The sequence below is a fragment of the Dreissena polymorpha genome, chromosome 2 (assembly GCF_020536995.1).
Source record: "Dreissena polymorpha isolate Duluth1 chromosome 2, UMN_Dpol_1.0, whole genome shotgun sequence".
Classification (NCBI taxonomy): Eukaryota; Metazoa; Mollusca; class Bivalvia; order Myida; family Dreissenidae; genus Dreissena; species Dreissena polymorpha.
The window spans coordinates 94,988,233-95,004,713 of NC_068356.1; the positions used below are offsets into that span (position 1 = coordinate 94,988,233).

At 36.3% G+C, this 16,481-nt stretch overlaps 1 long non-coding RNA gene across 1 annotated transcript; it reads right to left on the reverse strand.

Moving 5' to 3' along the window:
- Positions 1–216: 216 nt before the first annotated feature.
- Positions 217–14,640, reverse strand: LOC127870367 (uncharacterized). The gene is made up of 2 exons (XR_008044779.1): positions 14,587–14,640; positions 217–1,071 (listed from the first exon to the last, which is right to left on the reverse strand). It is a non-coding gene; the product is annotated as an uncharacterized LOC127870367 (long non-coding RNA).
- Between the last annotated feature and the right edge of the window lie 1,841 nt (positions 14,641–16,481).

Here is a 16,481-nt window from a genome sequence, read left to right on the forward strand (position 1 = left end):
AAGATTGGATGAAAACTGTGACCTCTACTGTCTTCACAAACAAATTGTTGACGGTTGTTCTATTATTTGACCTAGTTACCTAGTTTTTGACCTCAGATGACCCAAATACAATCCCAACCCAGATTTCATCAAGATAAACATTCTTACCAAATTTCATAAAGATTGGATGAAAACTGCGACCTCTATTGTCTACACAAGGTTTTTCTATTATTTGACCTATTATGTGACCTAGTTTTTGACCTAGTTTTTTACCCCGGATGACCAAAATACAATCCCAAGCCAGATTTTATCAAGATAAACATTTTGACCAAATTTCATAAAGATTGGATGAAAACTGTGACCTCTACTGTCTACACAAACAAATTGTTGACGGACGCACGCACACACGCACATACGGACGCCGGACATCACACGGTCACATAAGCTCACCATGTCACTTCGTCACAGGTGAGCTAAAAACATATAGCAATTTCAATACTGACATAGGAAGAGAACTTATTCCTTTATTACATTTAGCAAACATATTTCCTAAAAAGTACTAATCTAAAGGGAACCACATAAGAATCTTACTGCAAATACTAAAGTGTTAAAGCACTTGTAGGCTATTCTGGTAGGATAAATTCAGTTTGATAATTCTATAAACTTGTATACAAGACATATGATTGGATTTCCTGGTGCTAATTAAATGGCACTTGTATCAATTTACACATATTCTAAACCAAAAACAATAGGATGGTATAGCTTATTTATAAAATCTTTAAAAGGCCATAGCTTCACCAAAAATCACTGAACCGTAAAATCCTGACAATATGCACAACTAGGTCTGGTACTGATCATTCCTGTGGTTTTGAAGAAATCTGAGGAGTTGTCTGGACAAGTTTGTGAGGAATGGACGGACGGACAGATGGATCTGTAGAAGGCGAAACTAAAATCAATCATCACTATCATCTTGTATATCCTCCTGTTGTTTCTTTTTGCCACCATCTCTGTCTTTCGCATACCTTAACCACTCCTTCACCACAATTTCAGTTTCATTATTGGATTGTTGCGGAAAATTGCGCCGCACAGCTCCTGTATTAACAAAAAGAAGTATAGCTCTTTCAAGAGCAGATGGAACTGGATGTATAGAAATTCCATAACAATCAAATTAATTTACAGGCCAACAAGAGCTATCAGTAAAACAGCCCGCTGGACTGTTATTAGTGCTTGATAGTATAAGAAGTATTTAGTCCAAAAAGGGGCATAATTTCTACAAATGACTGACAGAGTTATCTTCTCTTGTCTGGTGGTTGAGGTCATGATGATAAACAAGTGGGCTTAGTTTCAAGGCAATAGGTCAATGGACTTCTGAAATATTTGAGGTGGTTTGCAAACTAAAAAAAATTCAAGCATACAAGTAAAACAATTACAAATATGGTGTTATAAAAAATGAATGGAACAAGAAATGCATGTAGCAAATGATGTTAAAGAATAAGGAATTGAACAAGAAATACATGTTGAAACTGACGTTAAAGAACAAGGAATGGTTGCAAATGCGAAACCTATTCACAATAGTTCATGTTAAAACATTAACCGTTAGATTGCGTTTACAAACGTTTACAGTACGTTGCAAGAAAAGCATGCATAGGTTCAAGCTTAAATTAACATAAAACTGACGTCAACAAAAATATGCATGCATGTTTTCAGTACATTGACAAACAATAAAAACAGATAATTACCCGATTCTTCTTCCAAGGTGCTTAGAGAAGCGTTAATTTGAATTAAAAAATGAAATTTAGCTTTGTTTGGAACACGCTTGTCTTCCTGGTTTTGTCTTGTCTTGTCGTGGATTTTCCTCCCTTTGGCATGGGAGCACTCCCCTGTAGAGAATGGGTTTTTCCATTCATTCACACATAATTTTCAGCTTTTTCAACGTTAACTTTTGTGTGTAACCAGACTAATATTTACAAAATACAACGAAACGCGGTCGGCCATCAATGTAGTTAACCAGGTCTAGTACATAGTATCGAAAAACGAAACGCGAGAGGAACATTATAATTATGTTATATTATTCAAAGGGATATTATTTACCGTTTGGATACCCATTATTTGCTACTTATTATTTGAGCTCTGTGCGTGACGAGTCTTTCGCAGTAGGCTTGGGACCATCTTTCTATGTCTGTCTCTTGCTCTCGTGACAATATGACGTGATCCTTTAGCGATGAGTGGGTACAGTCAAGAATAATCTGAATAAGCATACCAGAATCTTGTGTGATAGTTGTGAATATGTTGTCATCGGATAGGATTTCTTTCAATCGTGTTAAGTTTTCTTCTCTGATTTGGCTAAGAGCCGAGCAGCTCCCCAGTAGGTGTTCCCTTGTTTCATCATCTGATCCACACAGTTTGCAGGTTGCTGACACTTCGCTCTTGTTGTACTTCATAGCATTAGTTTGAAGGATGAAGGTACCAGTGATTAGCCGAGCTTTAATTTCAGAACGTTGTACTTCATGTTGCTTTGGGCGAGTGGACTTCCACAGGTTGTGTGGATTGTCAACCACTGGGTGTTGAACCTGTAAGTACTTCATAGTGGATTGGGTGGCCAGTTCTTGTCGCCAAGTGTTTTACCAGTAGTCATTTGAAGCTTTTTTGAACATTTTCTTCCATTTATCTTTTGTTGGAACCTCCTCTAAAAGCTATTCGGGAGTTGGTAAGTTGTATTTTTCCAATATTTTTCTAGCGTTTGATGCGAGTGTTTTACTATCTTGTTCTGCCATGAGCAGCTGTCGTCTGAGGATTTTATATTCAACAGATTCCGGTAGACGTGCAATATTCATAAACAGAGCAAAATAATTCTTGACTAGTAGGAGTTCAATTGGTTTTCAACCTATGAGTGTGTATAAAGCTGATGTTGATGTTCGTTCTGGTAGACCTTGTATTTGTTTTTAGACTTTCTTCTGATAACGCTCTAGCTTTAGGAGGTTTGTGTGAGTAAAGTTTTGGCCTTCAATCCCATATAGGAATTTTGGAGTTACGAAGGTATTCCAAATCTTGTGTGCAACAATAGGTGAAAACCCCCTTCTTGCATGCAGACCCGGACCTAATAGAGAATAGATAGTTCTCTGTGCAGTTCTTAAACTTTCTTCTATGTTTACAGTATTTTTTCCATTTCTATCAATACCAAGATGTTTAACATTTGACACATTAGGGATTTCCTGGCCATTCAAAGTTGCTTTTACAGTATTTTTATATTTGACAGTAAGAATTTCTGATTTGTCCGGGTTGATTTTGACTAGGTCACGAGATGTATTGAATTCAACGAGGTCCAACATAGCTTGCAGTTCATGTGGTGAGTTTGCGAGCAGAGCAGTATCATCTGCACAAGTTGGAGTCGAGACGTTAATATTTCCAATGGAGGCTCCAACACCACTTTGACTAACAGACTTCAAAAGATCGTTGTGATAGATTTTATATAGCGTCGTTGACAGTTGTGCTCCTTGTTTTGTTCCTTGTTTAAGTTCAAATTCATTGGATAATTGACCTTCCCATTTGACTTTAACCGTAGATTGTCGATATAAGTTTCGAAGAAGTAACCAGAATGGACCCTGTACACCAATGTGGTAGAGTTTGTTAAAAAGTATTTCATGATTTACGCGATCAAACGCTTTCTGAGCGTCCAGCGTTTCAGGAATAGAGGCTTGTTTAATTTTATATGGTGCTCCATAGCCTCGGAGATAATGAAGGTTGCATTCATAGACGATGTCTTTTCTGTAAACCCTCTCTGTAACTGGTGTTGAGTAGTGTAAAATATCTTGTCAAGTCTGTTTTTGAGGATTATTTCTAAAATTTTAGCAAATGTATCTGATATGACGATTCCTGGGTAGTTATCTGTGAGAAATGTATCCTTTCCTTTTTATGTATTGGGTTTAGAATACCACATTCATGGGGTTTGGTACATCAAGATTTTTGAAAATGTCATTCACAATGTCAACAAGTATGGGCGTTAATTCACCTTTGGCGTATCTAAGTGTTCACTGGAAATTCCATTCTCATCTGCTGCCTTTCCAATATTCAATGATTCGATTGCTTTCTGTACCTCAGATTTGTCGGTGTGTTCTAAAGTTTCTTGACCATTCTTGATTCTATTCTCAATAATATTGTTCTGTTCAAGTGCTAGTGTTACTTTGTCATTTCCTGAAATTCTCTATCTTTTGGGGTTGCTAGTATCTGAAAGTGATATTTCCAAGCTTCTAATAAGTTTTCTGTTCCATTTACTTCTGTTCCATTTACTTTTAAGGTTTGGATGTTCTCATTTACAGTTTACCTCTGTTTATTAATGAGAGTATACAATAGTTTGTCATTTGAGTCAGCTGATTCCATTATATCATTAACATGCTTATATTTTGTCTAGCATATGCCTGTCGTTGGTGTTGGCGCAATAGCTTCTTTTTCTGTTTTAGTTCTAGTTTGGTAGCACTACGTGTTCTATTAGAATTTTTACATTTATTAAACGTAATCTTTGCTTCTTTGGAGGATCTCCCTATTTGCGGATTCCATATTCCCCGTCCTGTCCTTTTCAGTCTTTTAAGTTTCATATAATTTGGTATCGAATGTTTGGCAGCTGTGTGTAGGGCGTCTATGACATATTTCACTTTGTCTCTGACCGTAGACTGTTTTCCTAAGTTGTAGAAATCATTCGTTTTACGCTTTATCTCCTTCCTGTACGTGCTAACATCACATTTCTCCCATTTTGTTTTTGCAGTATAGTGGCTCTTTTTAGTTTTCCTATGATTTCTTGTAATATTAGTTTTCAGAGTAATAGTAATTAGCGTATGATCAGAACAATTCAAACAATTCATTTCGTGTACATGGATGTTTCAATATTTAAGCCGTTTGTGTCTTGGACAAAGAAATAATCAATTTTTGAGGTGAATTTCCAATTATGATGAAAGCAGGTATTAGCTTCACATTGTTTTTCGGTCATTTTTAGTTGTGTTTCCTTGATAAAGTTCTGTAGCAAATGGTCTCTCCGTGTAGCTCGTTGCATTAAAGCATTCATATCTCCACAGAGGATTACTTCATGAGAGTCTTTGTAAATTTCAAGAAATTCTTCAAGCTCGATCAGTATCTCTTTGTATTCTTCGTCCGAGTTTTTTTTAGGTTGAGGGCATGTAAACGTTTATCAAGCATATTGGTTAATTTTCCGTCGCAATTTCAGCTATGATTGTCCTGTCATTACCTTGACTGCTTATCTTTACACTAAAGTTAAGACTTTTCCTCCAGAATATACAGACTCCACCATAACCACGAATCAATTTGTAATCTAATCTAGGATTTTTGTCGTCAACACATTTTGCTAACACTTCAAATTCTGGATCAATGTCATTCAATTATTCTTTTTCATAGTTCATTAGCCAATGCTCTTAGCAGCACAGAATATCATGATCTTTTAAGACTTCTTTAAGATACACCTGGTTACTTTTCACATTTTGAATGTTAATAGAACCCAATTTTAATGCTGTGTCCGTTCCATACGAGTTGAGGCGCGGCCTCTCTCTAAAAAAGAAAATATTGCGTCTTGATTATTGAGATTGCTTTCTTGATCGTCTAAGTAATTTACAGATTGATTCTGTTAAGTTCTGAGGATGTAATCTTCTCGAGGTGTTGGTGTTATTTCAATAATACTTGGATCATCCATCGGAGGCTGTTGATATGTGTGAGATGCTGCTTCATGAGGCGATGCTACTTCGTCATTTCGGTCCATTACATCTGGGCTCAGGTTTGTATGATCAGGCGTGTGTTGTATGGTCTTCTCATTAACTGCTATCTGGGGATTTGGCTGGTTTGTTGCGGGGTTGTGATTGTTGACTGTTCCCACTGTTTGGTTACAAGACGCAGTATGCATGTTTCGATTCAGCTGTGATGACTGAGATGTTTGAGTTTGTGTCTGTACAGGATTCACATGATGACCTGGTGAAAAGAATGATGTGGTGAGCGTGTTTGGACCATGCACAATATGTAGACGGTGGGGTATATTATGTATACCTCTTGGCATCCATGGAGGATTCGTAGCTCTCATCATTGGTGTGTGGGTCCCTTGAAAATGTGATCCAAGTTGTGCTGTTGTTCCTGTTATTACTGGACCAAAGTGCGTCTGAGAAACATAGTGTGCTAAAGGTCTTGTAGTCACATAAGGTGAAGGTGGCATAACACAAGCATTCTGTATTGTTGGGGGTACAAGCGTCATTGGTGGTACCTGATTGTTTGCCGATCCATACTGCATGGTTGGTCTGTATAGCTCATACGGTGTTTGATATGCCGGTGGTAGAAAAGCCTCTGTCGTTGTATAGGGTACTCCGTATTGCTGAGGTACCTGTTGTCCATATGGTGCACTTGGTATCTGGATTCCTGCTTGGGTGGGCCGTGGATCCTGATGCATTCTGTTTCTAAATTTGGAATCTTCCAATTCTTTCTGTAATTCTAATATTTTAATTTAAAATTTCAGGTTTTGACATTCAAATTCATGTTTCATTTTTATCTCTTGTATGTCAAGCCTATGAATTATGTTCAAGTAAATGTTAGACATTTTTTCTGAATTTTTCTCTTCGAATACAGAGTTACTCATTTTTAATTCGGCGTTTTCTAAATTCTCAATTGGGTTCTGTTGCGTAGCGGCTTTTTCATTTTTCTGATTGTATCTTAGTAATGTCACTGTGTTTTGAAAATCACGATTTTCGGCTTCCAACATTTCTATCGTGGCCTTACAGTCAGCAAGTTGTTGTTCAAGAGCTGATTTTGGGTTTTGCTTTTTAGTTTTCTGATTTTTTGGTATCGCATTTTCTTCTCGAGTATTCACATTGGAGGTAGAATTTAACATCTTGTTATTCTTATTTGCAGTTTTTGATATCTTGACGGATTCTATTTGTTCAGTTTCTGGTCTTATAGAAATGACGTTCATTTGTTCATGTGTATGTGGAGACTTACTTGCTACGGTTTGTTCACCTGCATCACCTATGTTACGTTGATCTTTACTGTCTGGAATTTGACTGTGTGATCTGGTCTCTGATCGTCTAAGGATTAGAGGAAGTGCAGTTTTCTGACCATCTACTACATGGATAGAAAATTGAGCGTTCAGACATTCCTTTTCATCATTTGAATTGTCATGGTTATGGGGAGTTATTGACCTAAGAGAGTCATGATTTATAGCACTAGTATTCAGATTGATATTATCAACTATCTTCACTTCAGTGTGTGGGCTAACAGATCTAGCTTCTGTTTCATCAGATATGTCTTCAGTGATTAGAACTTGCTGAAGTTTGTTATGTATTTCATGTTCATTTTCATCGAACAGCACATGTAAGCTACAATCAGCATTGTCATATGTAGGTGAATGGTTGTTTCTTATTTCAGGCTCTTCATCATCAAGGCATTTACACAATATGCATGTATAGTCATTTTCACAATGTTCATAGTTAAAGCTTTTTTCATGGCACACTCTATGGATCCATTTTCAACATAACATACACTCTATGCTGGTCTTTCCTTCTGTACCTTCACTACAGACCGTGCAAGGGAAATCTTTATCGTCTTCCTCTGTACAACGCCCAGTTGAGTCATCCAAATTCATCATACCAGTAACATCCTCCTCCGGTGCCTCATGATATTTCAGCTGAGGTATGTGTAATGTTCTTGACCTATGTTTGTAAAAGCAAGCAATCCTGATCTGGCTATCATCTGCTATTTGTTGTTTCTCTTTAATCTGTAATGACACTTTCGAGGCACATGTTTCATTTTGCTGGTCAAAAAAATGCAGAGCAAACATCATAGATCATACAATTAAGTTGTTCTATAAAGTCATATTTTTCCAATATTTGCTGATCTTTGGAAAGTCATCTGTGATAAAAATCTTGTACATATGTCCATTTACATCTATTTTATTTGTAGTGTTGAAGAAATTAACACGGAAAAGTTGCCTGCCACATGATTTCAATTTTATACAAACAGCCTCTTCTACAATTATTTCAGACTCAATCCATTTAGCAGTTGAGGCCCTTCTCTTTATTTCACATTGTTTGTCCTCGCAATTTGCATAATATTCAAATGTTTGTGATTTTAGCACCTCATATGCAGCAGACGATAGGTTTTCTATGACAAAGGTACCATGCTTGTCACTTACATCCGTCTTCTTCTGCGGTATAGTTGCACCAAGTACCTTTTTCTGTATGGCCTTTTTGGGGTTAACCTTGTAGTTTAGTTTCTCAGTTTTAGTGTCTTGAGTAGGAGTGTAGATGTTCCTGGGGACTCGCAGCCTTTGGGTCCTCTCGGAGCCTGTGTTTTTCACCAGTTACATCGTGACTGTCTGGATCTTGAGTGTCTTTAAAGTGCTATGTACCAAAGAACGGATAAGTAGCAAATAAATGGGTAGAGCCAAAAGTGACCTAGTTAAAGTTTTATAATTACTAGTATGTTAACTGTACTTTGACACTGATTAATAATTTATAGAACTTTTTCATATAGCAGTGTTATTATGAAAGGTTCGCAAACACAGCCTGCAAAGAATCACAAGTATATAAACAATATAATGCCAGCTCGTTCAAAATAATGTGATCCGGCCTCGCGATTTGAGAATTGATAATTGTTTATGTCACAGAACTGACAGTACACTGGTACGCACACAAGCAACGGTACACTGCAAAGAACCACAAGTATATAAACAAAAGACAATATGGTAACAGTTTGTTCAGAATGATGTATTCTGGCCACGCGATTTCAATATTGATAATTGTCTAAGTCACAGGATATACAGTACACTGGCAGGCGTTCTTCTATTTCAACTTGTCTCTATGAAGGGAAGTACACATACCATCATGCAACATTCCTATGGTTTTTCTTCAAAACGTTAAAAGCCGTTACGATCATGTCTTAAAAATAAGGGATGCAAGGTTAAATGTTCAAGGTTCAGACCGCTGTATTGGACTACGAACCACTCTCTTCCACCGTCCTTCAATGCCACGTTACCGAAGTACAGCTACTCATGCATAATTATTTTATCTGTTAAAAAATAAAACCTAAAACCTTTTCGCACGACATCAATGTTCATAAAAACGGGATAAAAACAAGTTAAAACATTATTGGTCCTCTTAAAACTCTGACTATTTAAATAAAAAACAAGATGGCCGACATTGGGAGCGCGTGTTTTTCAACACTCAACCCATGAAAAGACAGTCTTTTCTCCTTTCAGACGCTTCAAACCGGACAGCAACGTGAAAATATACAGTTCCTCAACACAATATGTTAGTTAAAAACTATTTCAAACAACGTTAAAACACTAAAACTTGTTAAAAATGTGTGCACAAAATTTTGCGTCCGCTCTCTTCAAATCCTCATCGTCCACCTTGTTATCAACTGGTCGTTAGACGTTTGTATCAAGCGTTTTTGATATCAGGCAAGACAACACTGAATTTCCCGCGTGCATTTGGTTTGACTTGTGCTTTCAAAATTCAGATTTGTTTGAATCGAATTTGTTTTTAGCAATCATATAGATACGCAAATAATGTATGGTGTTTTATAATGGGTAAAAATAAACTTTTTTTGCTGATAAGATAACCATAGTAATGATTAATATATTCACTGCATTTTAGAGACATCGGTCCGATATGGGACCGATGTTAATTCTGATTTTGTTTAAAATACATACAAAACTGATTATATCCAAGTGTTTGGGAAATTTCAATAAAAGACTCAATTGGTGGGGTAATGATTTTTCATCGGACAGACGTCGGCCCTTCGTCGGACCTATCTGCCGATATTCCGACCATTTTCCGATATCTATCCGATATGGGCTTGCTCACTGGGTACTTATGCACTTCATTGATTGTAAACAATGACGGTTGAAATCTGTGCGTGGGAATTTTTCTGGTAACCAAGAGCGAAATCAACGTTCATGACAGACCTGTTTATATGACATTTTTCATTTATTTTTTCCAACTTGATTGAAAATTATGTTTTATGATATTTTAATACATGTAGTAGAAGTAGTTGTTTTCTCAACAAGGAGTACAATAGTTGTACTCAATGCCCCAGATAATTATTTGGGAAATAGGGTTTTCACCCATCGATTTTGAAAAATAGGGTGATTTCATTCTTGAAATAGGGTGAAATGATTTATAAAAATGCATACCTTAAAATCACAGCTGCTTTACTTTTGTTGAAGCTGCACACCTGTATTGATTCAATAAAACTGTAAACTATCATAATTAACTGAAGTTTCATAACATCTTTAATCCTTGAAACTCTCCTTAATATAAACTTTAAACTTAAAAAAATCGATAACACGAATTATTCTGCACTTATTGGCTCTTGCTTTCTTGGTTCGAAAAAGTTTGCAATCGACTGATATTTTGGCGCAACAATCGCGGACGTCTTTCAACCTCTCTTAAACATTTTGATTTCACATCCTAACAGAAACTGAAAGTACATACGCTTTATAAATACATGCACAATGAGCGACGCATTATGTCAGATTGAAAACGCATGTATGCCTTCGTCAATTATTTGGTCAGACGCTTTATTTAACTGTGAAATCTAGTCCGCAGAGCGTTTTAATAATTTTGACTGCTCCGTTATCCGTGCGCCTGTTGAATGAAAGCGTCGCCGTGTTACGATAATAATTCCAAAGTTAAGAGAAAATTCCGACTAGGGATGGGCCACACTTCCAACACATCAGCCCCGTTATGTCCTGAATAAAATACATGTATAATTTCTTGAGTGCCAATTGCATCTTACAAATATCAAAAACATTCACGGCAGTAAATTCATTGTGTAGGCCTACTGGTCTTCGTGGCAATTATAAACGTATTTAGTTAAATGGAGATTATATAACAAAGGGAACTAATTCAGCTTATTTTACTAGTCAAAATGATTCGGATGTTTTCGCTTTTTTCACGAAAAGTAATTTATTCAACATACGGAAAATAAACGCGCGCCACCTGTTGTCATAATTTAGTAACTTGCATTCTGCTTAGTTGCATTCTGCTTACTGCCTGTTGCTAACTGCCGTTGTTAATGACGCTTAGTGGCAAAACCGATTATGACTGGTTTCAGGAATAATGAACACACAAACATTGGATAGTCACCAAGCATCAAGTATAACCGATAAAGAACACGCATGTTGGAACTGTCATGAAGCATGTTAGAATAAACATTACGCATAATGTAAATATTCATCATGAATGATGTAATGTTGCAGCAATCATCAAGTATAAACGAATAGACAACAAGCATGTTGGAATTGTCATAAAGCATATTAGAATATGCATCAGTCATAATTTAAATATTCATCACGAATGATGTAATTTTTACCTAAATACCCTTCCATATTAAACAATTGGACAATTTGTCAATTGGACCATTTGTGTGATCAAACCCTCTGTCTCATCCGCTACTAACCACAGAGCAAGAATTTCACTTTGCCCATGTCCATTTTCAACATGCATAATGTATAGGGGCATGCTGAGAAAATTAACCTTATATGTCGCGTCAATACATACAAATTCGGGATATGCTTCGAATGTTTTTCTCGTCCTTGCGTCCTGATAAAACAAACGGCGCAGTTCATTATCTTCATTTAAAATCACCATGACAAACGCACCGGGATTTGCATTCATGTGCTCTACTGCGCGTTGTAACACTGTTAACTCTGAATCATTGTTTTTTGACGCAGTCTTTATGTTGTGGATAAATTGCAATTTCATTAAATAATGTATTATCTCATTTTTATTTTTAACTTATTTAATAATTTAATTAATCCCCACTAACATAGTTTTAATTAATTTTAATAAACAAAATTTAAATAGTTATTGTATTATTTTATAAACGCTTAATTTTATGTAAGTAATTGTGCAGTTTATTTCTGATAACAATCTATATCAAATTGATAGCAGTTTTACGCACTTGCGTTAAGCCCCGTTTTCCCATAGCACCGCTCATTTTTGTAAGCACATTTTCCATTTTGAAGTTCACACCATGCATTTATTTGTTTATGTTATATAAATATTTAATACATAAACAGATAATAAATATTTATGTTGTTTTGATTTATTAAACAGTTGTTCTGATATTATTTCAGAGAATAAAATGGGCTGTTTTACGTCGACTAAGTTATTTAGGTCTATCATGCGTCAGAGAGTAATAGCGCTTAGCGCTCACTGAACTAGAACAATTGTAGAAATAATATTCGTAAATTAAGGAATATGATATTAAGACAGATAATCGAAGGACGGATAGAGCTATTAATTAATAAGAATTTAATAATTTGTCATACGACAATTTATGAAGATCCCGTTACACACAACATAAAATGGATCAAACGGAAAATCCAATTGCGCACGAAAATATAGGAAAATAACTCTGGGAGTTTAATACTATAAGCTGGTATGTACTCATATTGCACTCAATTTAAAGACATTATCGGTCCTAATGAAGACAATTACAATGTTCACACTTAGCTTAAATTGTTTGAAAAAGTAACTTCCATAAACTAACACGTGGAAAACAGACATTGTTTCAGTTCGGTAGATTTTCACAGTTTGACACGCTAAGAGCATGCACGTGCACACGACCGAAGTTTTAAGGTCTTACCTTGTAATGTTTGCCTTTGTAATTTTTAATATCTTGAAGTTCTAAAGAATCAGAAATTAATACAAACAAGAAATATCTTTAAAAAGATATACGGCGTTGATTGTGGTTGGATTTGGTGAAAGGTAAAGAGTTCAATGAATGAAATCAAAGATAGCGAATGTCTTTTTCTGTGCAGTTCTTAGCTGCATCACACGCAGTACGGGATGTTACGCTGAGTTTTCGCGGCTTATTTTACATTATTACATAATGCTGGTCATAAACCTATAGATACAAAACAGAAAACCAAAAGGAGAATGGAAGTGAAATTAAAACATTAAGTCAACCGGCCACACGCTAAGTATCCGTACATATTTTAAATATTCATACGCGCGTTCTTCGAACAAACCTGTTTTAGTGGTTTGTCGATTATTAACATTATCGAGAACCATCGCGCTCATGCTTAATACATTAGTCAATATGGTGGAATAATTCTTGTTAAATTAATCAAAAATATTATATATCATGATATTGTTGAAAACACATTAAGAATCTAGTATTGACATACCATAATTATATCGCTGAATATTTTCATTTAACATATTTCTGGTCTAAAGAAAATTCCACAGTCCAGGGTATATGCCAGATTCTTGAGTCAGATAGACTTCAGCCCTTATCAGCAATACAATAATGGTCTGTAGCTGTTAATGAGATAACATGCTGAGATTGACCCTTTGAGAAGGTTAACCCGAGAAAGTGATTTATTGCTGCTGACCACAAGTCTTCCAGATAACCCAAACACTTCACCTAGTTCACGCGATAGCGTCTATATTATATAACGATTATTTCACTGGCCGCGATTTGACCCTGATACTGGCGCTGGCAATCCTCTGAAAATAAAAGGTGCACGCGCAAACTGCGTTGATGTCGAGTGTTGAGTGTAAAACTGTTCTATCTATCAAGCCTTTTCATTAGAGATACAACTGTTTCATGCAGTAAGACAGTGTTACAAAGACACGTCCATGTTTCCGATGTTCTGGTTGTATGTTAAAATCAGCCAATTGAATAAATGAAGTGTATTCATTCGTATCTAGCCGCGGGAAATTTTATTTGAATTTTATTGGACACTTACAAAGGTCAGGTAAGGTGAAAAGCTGGCTTATACAGCTACGCCGAAAAACTAAAGTTTCTCCCATCCGTGAGACGACAACGCTTTCACTACAGTAGCAGTAATAGATTATACTATACTATATACGATAACCGGTGTTCCTCGTTTATTATCGCTGATCTGAACCATGTAAACACATGAGTCCCGCCAAGCGGATAAATTGCATTTGATTTAAAATTAAGGTAAATACTTTGTTGTTATTGATCTTACATAAGTGTGGAACAATTTAACTATGTAAAAAGGCAAATGTGACAAGAGATTGCTAAGCAATATTGTCCCTACCGTTGAAACTCCACCATTGTCAGTAAAAAAAAAAAAAAATATTTGTTACCAAAGCAACCATAATTCTTGACGTAGGAACGAAATGAAATGACCTGCATACTCGCCATATTGCCATCTATCCATGTTTCAAGTTTCATGAAAAAATATGAAGAACTTTTAAAGTTATCGCAGGCTCCAGAAAAGTTTGACGGACTGACTGACTGACAGACTGACAGACACGGAGCGCAAACCATAAGTACCCTCCGGTTTCACCGGCAGGGGACAAAAACGGGAGGTCCTTACCTGTAGCAGAACCCTAGTGATTTGGCTTGAGGTACGGATCCGTACCTCTAGAACCAAATTATAGAGGAACGGATCCATACCTGTAGCAAAGTTTTTCCGTCTTCCCACAGCTTTGGGATAAAAGCTTGTCACTGTCTTCTACGTTTTCGCTCGTTTTGCGGGTCTTGCATTTTTTACGGCGCCTAGCGTAAAATTCACAAGTCCCGATCCGGAACTTACAGATTTTACGGGTTTTGCATATTTTATTTATTTATTTACCGTACCAGTGGATTAATGTTTCCCGCCATCTGTCAAAGTCTCATGTAGTCTCTAACCTTCAAGCAAAAGAGTGAATTTCTGTTAAACATCAATGTTTTTCCTACCACATGCACAAAGAAACATTCTAAAATAAAGTCATGGCAAGTGCCCATACAGAGAATTGTGTCTTCTTATAAATGATGTTCATGTTTTTAGAGAGTATAGCATGCACTTCAAAAAGATTTAGTATATTTAGTATATTATAACCTAAAATGCAGCGAAAAGAGAATCAATGTGCAAAAAGAGGGATACATCAGAATCGCATAGTTCGACTTAAAAAACGGGCGACAGTGAGTCTAAAGTAAAAACATTTAGATATTGTCTGTGATTAGTGGGAAATGTTGTGTACGAAAAGAAGAAACATGAGTTTCAATAGGTGATTTAGATCTTAAGTATGAAACATCAAATGAGTTAACTTTACTTTGGCGATTTTAGGGGGGGGGGGGGGGGGGGGGTACGCCGCGTCCGCCCCCTTTTGGATCCGCCTATGACGACCGATGACCTCCCGACCTTTTGGTGACCTCCCAGTCATTCATCAAACATAAAAAAATCTCATTCATCGGCGTCGGTCCGCTTCATGTTTTACGGGTGACTGGTCGGTAAAACGTCGTTTACTTAATTTTAATTTGGTGCACGTAAATGGACAGGCATTCAATTACAACGTTACAGTTTAAGTTTATCTTGTATCACCTAAAATATTTTGGTGTTTTCATATGTTGCGCGTTTCTGTTTTTGGCAAAGCTGGCTAAGATGGGATTGGACCTAAATATCTTGCTATAATTATATGCATCAGCAACACTGTAAGACATACCCTGCCGAAATATACCAGGCTTCGTTAGATCACAATTTTTAGCTCACATTGACATATGGCATCGTTCTGTGCTGTTACTTTTATCCCACTTTAATATATAAACGTATAACATTCTTAGTTCTGTTAGCGACATTTCAGAATGTACCTACTTTTTCATCAAGCTGTTCATATATAGTCTTCCTAAAAAGATTGTCAATCGTTATTGTCAAGCCATCCTGAGTCTTATCTTTATTATCTTTATTAGCATTCCGACCAATTTCCACAATAACAGAGCAGCGCATAGCCATGGGCGATCATTTAAATCCAAACTGTTTCAACTTGCACTGCACACAACACTAGAAACCCAACACTTTGCTCGACCGACACTCATAATTATCTTTCAAGTGAGCCATATGATAATTATTATATTATACCGGATTAATGACTGTTGGAGTTCAAGGATAGAACAACATTCTGCAAATTTGCGACGGTTTATATACGCAAAATATAACTTAAAAGTATTATAAATACAGTGTCGGTCAATTTCATGATCAATGATATAATTAATCTTTCCTTACTTTGCTATTCCACAAAACTAGTCGGCATTTTTTTTTAAGTCAGAATTTATATAAATACAATCGACAACTTTAATGTGTGAATGTATACGCGTCTAGTGGTCCCAACACTCAATCAAAAGATTTAATAAAACGTATATGAATAATAGATATCAGGGGCGTAGCTAGCATTTTTTTAGCTGTAGGCCTTGATATGATACATAAAAACAGGGGGTCCGGGAATCCTCTCCCTGAAAATGTTAAAATCCCGTAACGCCTGTGATGAGATTTAAAGCATATCTAGACAAATAATAAGATAAGAAAATATAAGACTGGAATGTGTTGTTTTTTTTTATTTTACTGTTTATCTCAATGTCAGAGAACTAATTTTTGTTTTTCATCATCATCATCATCATCATCCAGTGTAAGGGTTGAAATCCATATTGGAGGGTCGGAAACCCTGTGTAAAACTCTGTGCTTGCATGATAAAAAAGTTGTATCGATACAAGTTGTTCGG